Source organism: Mus caroli, chromosome 11, assembly GCF_900094665.2.
Source record: "Mus caroli chromosome 11, CAROLI_EIJ_v1.1, whole genome shotgun sequence".
NCBI lineage: Eukaryota > Metazoa > Chordata > Mammalia > Rodentia > Muridae > Mus > Mus caroli.
The window spans coordinates 72,594,921-72,604,536 of record NC_034580.1 but is presented as its reverse complement, the minus strand read 5'-3'; positions in this window follow the sequence as shown (position 1 = coordinate 72,604,536).

Here is a 9,616-nt window from a genome sequence, read left to right as displayed (position 1 = left end):
AACTCAGAAATCCGCCTGCCTCTGCCTCCCGAGTGCTGGGATTAAAGGCGTGCGCCACCACGCCCGGCGAGCAGCCAGTACTCTTAACTGCTGAGCCATCTTCCCAGCCCCCACTAACAAATACTTCTAATGTCAGTAAATGATACGGTTTTAAATATTGATGCTACAAAATGATTAAATATTATATATGTTGTGGTCTGTATTCCACCACAACCACTACCACCTCACCCCTTCCCTCAAGGAAGGGGTCTTCTTCCTATTTTATCCAAACTGGTTTTGAATATCTGTGCTCAGTTTGGAACATAACTTTGTCTCCTAGGCCTGGGTGTTTAAAGCTGGTTGTCAGCATGTGGTACCATTGGTTGGCCTTTGACTCTTTAGGAAGTGGAACCAAGTAAAAGGAAGTGTGGTTGTCTTAGTTAGAGTTACTATTGTTGTGATGATGTACTGTGAACAAAAGCAGCTTAAGAAGGAAGGGGTTTACATATCCTGAATCACATTCCACTGAGAGAAGCAGAGGCTGGAACCTGGAGGCAGGAGCTGTTGCAGTAGGCCCTGGAGGGTGCTGCTTGCGAGCTTGCTCCTCCTCTTGGCTTGCTCAAACTGCTCTTTTGTGTGATTGGTTGGTTAGTTGGTTGGTTGGTTGATGGATTTTTTTTTTTTTTTTTTTAGGCAGGTTTCTTTTTTTTTTTTTTGAGACAGGTTTCTCTGTGTATCCTTGGCTGTCTTGGAACTCACTCTGTAGGCCACACTGGCCTTGAACTCACAGAGATCTGCTTGCCTCGTATGACACAACCCCACTGAAGACTGCTTCTGTTTTATTCATGCATTCATTCATTTTTGTTTGTTTTGAAACAGGCTTTTTCTGAGTCACCTTGGCTGTTCTGGGACTTGCTCTGTAGATCAAGCTGGCCTTGAACTTAGAGACCCACATGCCCTTCCTCCTGACTTCAAGGAGGAAGGTGTGGACCTCCACAACCAAGCCTTTTATTTTTGTTTTTTAAACTGCTTAAATTTATCTAGGGCCACCTCACCCATCCCGGGTGGCCCCATGCACAATGGGCCTGGCCTTCCCCCATCAATCACTAATTTTAAAACTACCCTACAGGCTAGCTGTCTACAGCCAGATCTTATGGAGTAACTTTCTCAATTGAGGCTTCCTCCTCAGAGATGGCTTTAGTTTATGTTACGCTGACATAAAAACTAACCTGGATTTAGGTCATTGGGAGGTGGCCTTTGAAAAGGGAAAGGAGGACCTCTGGGCTCTTCCTCTCCTTCACTTTGCTTCCTAGTTTGCATGGAGTGAGCATCTTTGGTCCATGCAAGTGCTTCCAGTCTTCCCTTGTCATAGACGGAAAGACCAATGACCTAAGAGAGCTTCCCTCCCTTTTACTGTTTATCTCAGGAAGGTCGGCTCAACAGTGGCAGAATTTGACAGAATTTCCAGATATTTGAAAGGCAGTTAGCAAGCTCAACCAAGTTAGTGTTTTCCGGAGTTTCAAAAGGGCAGGCAAAAGCTGTAATTGAAATTCAAGAACATTTTGCTAAGCAGTGATGGAGCACACCTTTGATCCCATCACTTGGGAGGAGGAGGAGGCAGGCAGATCTCTGAGTTTAAGGCCAGCCTGGTCTACAAAGTGAGTAGCCATGGCTATGCCAAGGAAACCTTTCTAAAAAAATGTTAAAATGGGGGGGCTGGAGAGATGGCTCATAACCATCTGTAATGGGATCTCATGCCCTCTTCTGATATGTCTGAAGACAGGTACAGTGTATTCATATACATAAAATAAATAAGTAAATCTTAAAAAAAATTCAAAAAAAGACAGTTAAGTTGCCTTTTTTCTTTTTTTAAAGATTTATTTATTTTATTTATATGACTACATTGTAGCTGTCTTCAGGCACACCAGAAGAGGGCATCAGATCCCATTACAGATGGTTGTGAGCCACCATGTGGTCACTGGGAATTGAACTCAGGATCTCTGGAAGAGCAGTCAGTGCTCTTAACTGCTGAACCATCTCTCCTGCCCTTAAGTTGCCTTTCCATGTGTTCTTTTTGTTTCTCACTTTTCAGAGATTGTACCTTAAACATTAGTACCTTGAATTCAACTCTCAGTACAAAAAAAAAGTACATAAATTTTTTTAAGGTTGATTTATTTATGAGTATACTGTAACTGTTCTTAGACACACCAGAAGAGGGCATCAGATCCCATTACAGATGGTTGTGAGTCACTGTGTGGTTTCTGTGAATTGAACTCAGGACCTCTAAGCCATCTCTCCAACCCCCAATATTTTTTTGTTTTGTTTTGTTTTGTTTTTTGAGACAGGTTTTCTCTGTATATCCCTGGCTATCCTGGAACTCACTTTATACACCAGGCTGGCCTCGAACTCAGGTCTCGAACTCAGAAATCTGCCTGCCTCTGCCTCCGGAGTGCAGGGATTAAAGGCGTGTGCCACCATGCCCGGCTCCAATATTTTTTAAGAGTATTTATTACTTATGTGTAGAGTTTATACCCAACATGTATGTAAGTTTTTGCTGAAGGCAGAAGAATGCTTCTGCCAGGTGTGAGGACACACACTTTTAAAGATTTACTTATTTATTTTATGTATATGAGTATACACTGTAGCTGTACAGATGGTTGTGAGCCTTCAGTGGTTACTGGGAATTGAACTTTTAGGACGTCTGCTCACTCTGATCAACTCAGCTCACTCAGTCCCTGCTCACTCTGGCCCAAAGATTTAGTTATTTTTTTAAAGATTTATTTATTTATTATATATAAGTACACTATAGCTGTCTTCAGACACTCCAGAAGAGGGCGCCAGATCTTGTTGTGGATGGTTGTGAGCCACCATGTGGTTGCTGGGATTTGAACTCTGGACCTTCGGAAGAGCAGTCGGGCGCTCTTACCCACTGAGCCATCTCACCAGCCCCCAAAGATTTATTTATTATTATACATAAGTACACTGTAATTGTCTTCAGACAGGTTGTGAACCAACATGTGACTGCTGGGATTTGAACTCATGACTTTTGGAAGAGCAGTCAGTGCTCTTACCCAGACTCACACTCTCAATCCCAGCTCTCCAGAAGCAGAGACAGATGGATGTATCTAACTTTTTTTTTTTTTTTTTTTTTTTTTTTTTTTTTTTAAAAAGGGTTTTCTCTGTGTAGCCCTGGCTGTACTGGAACTCACTCTGTAGACCAGGCTGGCCTTGAACTCAGAAATCCACCTGCCTCTGCCTCCCAAGTGCTGGAATTAAAGGCGTGCGCCACCACTGCCGAGCTGTTTTTCTTTTGTGTTTGATGCTAACATATTAGTGTGTGTGTGAACAGGAGGGGCATATGTACCAGAACAGATGCACAGAGGTCCAAGGACAAGCAGTGGGAGTTGCTGCTCTCATTCACCCTGGCGGCTATAGGAATTGAACTCAGGTTTGGCAACAAGTACCCTGATTTTCTGAGACATCTCACAGGCCCAATAAACAATATTTTAAAAGAGAATGAATCAGGCTTGGTGGTATATGCCTATAATCTTAGCAATCAGTCAGGATTGGGAGGTCAATGCTAAGTTCATCTCCAGAGAAGTTAAAGGCCAGAAATGAAAAACAAAACAAAAAGAATGAAATCAGAACACAATTGTCTTATCAACATGAATTCAAAATAAAATGTCATTTTGTTGTATATCAAATCTTTAACAGATAAAATGATTTTATTTGGACAAGCAGTGGTAGTGCACGCCTTTAATCCCAGCACTTGGGGAGGCAGAGGCAGGTGGATTTCTGAGTTCAAGGCCAGCTTGATCTACAAAGTGAGTTCCAGGACAGCCAGGGCTGTACAGAGAAACCCTGTCTCAAAAAACAAAAACCAAACCAAACCAAAACAAAAACCTTCAGCTGTCAGCTGGGTATGGTGGCACGTGCTTTAATCCTAAGACTGACTAGGGAAGCAGAAGCAGGTGGGACTCTGTAAATTCAAGACTAGGCTGGTCTATATAGTGAGTACCAGGACATCTTGGACTACAAAGAGAAACCACATCAAAACAAAGTTTCAGTTCTCTCTCTCTCTCTCTCTCTCTCTCTCTCTCTCTCTCTCTCTCTCTCTCTCTCTCTCTCTCTCTCTCTCTCTCTCTCTCTCTCTCTCCCTCTCTCTCTCTCTCTCAGTCTATATATATATAGATATATATCTATCTATATATATATATTTGTTAAGTTGGATCCAATAGTTTGATGCATCCAGAAGTTGGACTAAAGGTTTGCATGAGCCGGGCGTGGTGGTGCATGGCTTTAATCCCAGCACTTGGGAGGCAGAGACAGGCAGATTTCTGAGTTCAAGGCCAGCCTGGTCTACAGAGTGAGTTCCAGGTCAGCCAGGGCTACACAGAGAAATACTGTCTTGAAAAACAAAAAACAAAAACAACAACAACAAAAAAGGTTTGCCTGAGAGTAAAACTTAAAATAGACTAGCTTGCATTAGCAATACAGAATAGAATATAGTCACTGTTGTCAGAATGACTACAAAGCTATAAGGAAATAGTATAATCATAGAAACTACAGCCTACTGGCTTTATTGCCTCTCTACAGAGTATTTCAAAAGTCATATGATTGTTACTGTTAATTATTGATTGTGGTATAATAATTTACCTAATGATTTTATGGCCTTTAACAAAGTTAGTACTTTAATTACTATGTGTGGCTTTCAAATTTACTATTTCCCCAATATGTTAATTTGTTTCTCTCTGTGTCTCTGTTTTCCTCTGTGTGTGTGTGTGTGTGTGTAGGCACAAGTGTGCCATGGTATACATGTAGGTGCCAGGATTTTATTAAATTGATACTATTGTAAAATTGATTCTAAGGAGAACCTGAGCCATCTCTCCAGCCTAATAGTTTTTGCTTGGTTGGTTGGTTTTTGGTTTTTTCGAGACAGGGTTTCTCTGTATAGCCCTGGCTGTCCTGGAACTCACTCTGTAGACCAGGCTGGCCTGGAACTCAGAAATCCGCCTGCCTCCTGAGTGAATGCTGGGATTAAAGGCGTGAGCCACCACCACCAGCTGTAATTAATTTTTTAGGGGTGTGGGCAAGCATATTGACTTTTAGTCCCAGCACTTAGGAAACAGATGGAGGCAGATAGATCTCTTTCAGCCCCAGGCCAGTTAGGGTTACACAGTGATACCCTATCTCAAAAAAGAGAAATCCAATACAATAAAGTAAAAATGATTTTTTAAAGGTTTATTTATTTATTTTATATGAGTACACTGTCACTTTCTTCAGACACACCAAAAGAGGTCATCAGATCCCATTATAGATGGTTGTGAGCTACCATGTGGTTGCTGGGAATTGAACTCAGCACCTCTGGAAGAGCGAGCAGTCAGGGCTCTTAACCTCTGAGCCATCTCTCTAGCCCCCAATATAAGTGATATTTAAAACTTAACTTTTTTTTTTTAATTTACATGTATATGGAGGGGAGGATCCAGGGACAACTTGTAGGAATTTGTTTTAGTTCACCATGTGTGTTCTAGGGATTGAACTCAGGTCATCAGGCTAGGACCAAGGTTCAGTTCCCAGGGTCCATATAGTGGCTCACAATCATCAGAAACTCAAATCCAGGGGGTCCAATGCCCTCTCTGTCTTTTGTGGACAGTGTACACATATGTCTTTTGTGGACAGTGTACACATATGTCTTAGTTGCTAACATAAAATTAATACGTTTAATAAATTTTCTTTTTTTTTTTTTTTTTTTGGTTTTTCGAGACAGGGTTTTTCTGTGTAGCCCTGGCTGTCCTGGCACTCACTTTGTAGACCAGGCTGGCCTCGAACTCAGAAATTTGCCTGCCTCTGCCTCCCGAGTGCTGGGATTAAAGGCGTGCGCCACCACGCCCGGCTTAAATTTTCAAAAAAATTTTTAAAGATTTATTTATTTACTATATGTAAGTACACTGTAGCTGTTTTAAGACACCCCAGAAGAGGGCATCAGATCTCATTATGGATAGCTGGGAACTACCATGTGTGGTTGCTGGGATTTGAACTCAGGACCTTTGGAAGAGCAGTCAGTGCCCTTAACCGTTGAGTCATCTCTCCAGCCCCCCAAAAAATTATTGTTTTGGGGTTTGAAGTATTTTGTTGGGTTTTTGTTCATTGGGTTTTTGGGGTTTTTTTGGGGGGGGTGGTTTCCAGACAGTTTCTCTGTGTAGCTCTGGCTGTCTTGGAACTCTAGCAGGCTAAAACCCAGACTTTTATTTACATATCAATTTAGTCATTTACTCCAGGTTCCCTCCTAATTATCCTATGAATCAGTATTCTAGGAGCCCAGCCCCTTTTTTTGTTAACAAAAGAGCAAGCTTTTTTTTTTTTTTTTTGTTAACATTGCAAATGAGGGCTTCTGGAGAGTTGACTCAGAGGTTAGGAACTGTCTTCTTTTCCAGACAAGGGAAGTTCAATTCCCAGCAACCACATTGTAGCTCATAAATATCTCTAATGAGATCTGGTGCCCTCTTCTGGCCAGCAGGTGTACATGCACGCTGAATGCTGTATTTATGTTAAATGAGTTCAGAGATTTTGCCTGCCTTTGGAAGCACAGACAATAAGCAAGCTGGGTGGAAATCTCACTTTGAGATCAGCATTCCTACCAAGCCTGAGAGACGGATCTCTCTCTGTCCCAGGTTGACCTTGAACTCAGGAATATGCCTGCCTTTGAATTTTTCTGACAAGCTGGCTCACAGTGCAGCTGCCTCTATTCTTTTAGGTTCATGAAGCTCCCTCATACAATTCATATTGCATCCTTATATTTTGCATAGTTGAGAAATTATATATTTTTGAACTCAGGTTTTCAGAGTTCTTTTCCACAGCCTTAAGGGCCTTCCTGAAGGTTTCAGTGTTTATCATTTTTACTGAGGACATAGACACACCCTCACCTCCCAGGTTCCTGCTCTCTCTGATTATCACGGAGTCATTAATCTTGGCAGGGAGAACATTCCCTGAGAACTTTAATAGGGAGACTATTTCCTGAAAGAGGAACCTGAAGTAAGAAATATTTTCTTTTTTTATACAAACAAGCCTCTCACCCAGCAACCATCAACACCTTGCCCTGCTGGCTCTATTCTGGGGTCGAGAACTGAGTCAGTCCATCCCTTGCACATGGCCATACAGGACTTGGCAACTGGTGTAGAAGTAACTATGTAAACCAGGCTGGCTCTAACACAAGAAAATCCACCTGACTCCTCTCCCTGGTATTAGGATTAAAAGTGTGTGCCACCATGCCTGGCCAGAGCTACAAAATCTTAAAAAAAAAAAAGAAAGAAAGAAAGAAAGAAAGAAAGAAAGAAAACTATATTCATACACGAGTATAAAATAAAGTACAACTTAGATCAAAGCCACTGTTGTACATTTAAAAACAAAATCATGGGGCTGAAGAGATGGCTGAGGGTTTTAAAAACGGCTCCTGCTCCTCCAGGGGACCTGAGTTCCTTTGTTCTAGCACCCATGTTGGATGGCTCACACAGACTTACTGACATAAATCTTTACAAAAAAAAAATTGTATCGCTTCTCTTCCTTTTGGCTAAGATCAAGTGTAAAAAAAATTGTAAGTGATTCAATCATGAGTAACCTAACTATATCTTTTTTTTTTTTTAAGATTTATTCATTATTATATCTAAGTACACTGTAGCTGTCTTCAGACACACCAGAAGAGGGCATCAGATCTTGTGATTGGATGGTTATGAGCCACCATGTGGAAGAGCAGTCAGTGCTCTTAACTGCTGAGCCATCTCTCCAGCCCCCTAACTGTATATCTTAAAAATTCTACAGACAAACAGTTACATGTGTGTGCACACATGAGCATGTGCAAGCATGTACCATGGTACACATGTGGAAATCAGAAGACAGCTCTGTCGAATTGGTTTTCTGGTTCTACTCTTAAATAGGTTTCAGGAATTGAATTCAGGTCATCAGGCTTTTAGGCTAATGGCTTTGCCTGGTGAGCCATCTGATGGGCTTCTCTACAGCCTTTTGTTGACAGCAGGTCTACCATTTATTGGATATTTACTTAATTTTCTTCCACCCATCTATCCATCCATTCAGCCATGTAGGCAGCTATTCAGATCTTGTGTTGTTTTTAGATCATCTGCTACCTTACCCCTGAACTTTTGTTGTTGTTGTTGATGTTGTTTTGTTTTTCAAGACAGGGTTTCTCTGTGTAGCTCAGGCTGTCCTGGAACTCGCTCTGTAGACCAAGCTGGCCTACCCCTGAACTTTGAAAGTTATTTAATCTTATGTTTATGGATGCTTTTTTGTTTTTTATTTTATTTTACTATTTTAATTATGTGCATTGGGGTGGTATGTGCACATGAATGTAAGACCCACAAAGGTCCAAGGTGTGAGAGCCTCCTGGAACTGGGGTTACACTCAGTTGTAAGCTGCCTCGTGTGAATGCTGGGAATCAAACTCAGGTCCTCAGGAAGAGCAGTGTTTGCTTTTAAACACTGAATTTCAGCTCTGGTCTTTTGTTTTTTAGTATATGTGGGTGTTTTGCCTACATGTTTGTCTCTGTACTTCTTTATGCCTGGTGACCACAGAGGCCAGAAGAGAGCATCTGATCCCCTAACACTGGAGCTGCTATGTAGGTGCTGGGAATTGAATCAGAACTTCTGCAAGAGAAGCAAGCTCCACCACTGAGCCACCTCTCCAGGTGCCCTCCTTCTCCTCTCTTTTATTTGGTGCTGGGAAGTCTTACACACGTGAAGTACACGCTCTAGTGAGCTATGTTCCCAGTTATGTGGGTAGGCAATTTTAAAGGTAAGTGACAAAGGGTTCTCCTGCGGGTACACCATTCCCATCTCCTCCTCCTCCTCCTCCACACTGGTATGGCACTCTGGCACATTTTCTGGTTTTTCAAGACAGGGTTTCCCTGTGTAACAGTCCTGGCTCTCCAGGAACTCACTTTGTAGAACAGACTAGCCTCAAACTCACAGGGAAATAGCACTATTAGGAGGTATGACCTTGCTGGGCAGTGGTGGCACACACCTTTAATTTCAGCACTTGGGAGACAGAGGCAGGCAGATTTCTGAGTTTGAGGTCAGCCTGGTCTACAGAGTGAGTTCCAGGACAGCCAGAGCTACACAAGAAACCCTGTCTCAAAAAACCAAAAACCAACCAATCAAACAAACAAACAACTAAACAACCAAACAAAAAAAGGAGGTATGACCTTATTGCAGGAGATGTGGCCTTGTTGGAGGAAGTCTATCACACTCTTCCGAGCTGCCTGAAGGACAGTCCTCTTCTGGATGCCTTCAGACCCAGAAGTAGAACTCTCAGCCCCTTGTTTAGCACCATGTCTGCCTGCATGCTGCCAGGCTTTAAGCTATGATGATAATGGATTGAAACTCAGAAACTGTAAGCCTGCCCCAGTTAAATGTTCGCCTTTATTAAGAGTTGCCTAGGGAAAGTACCCAAGGAGCTAAAGGGATCTGAAACCCTATTGGTGGAACAACATTATGAACTAACCAGTACCCCGGAGCTCTTGACTCTAGCTGAATATGTATCAAAAGATGGCCTAGTTGGCCATCACTGGAAAGAGAGGCTCATTGGACACACAAACTTTATATGCCCCAGGACAGGGGAACGCCAGGGC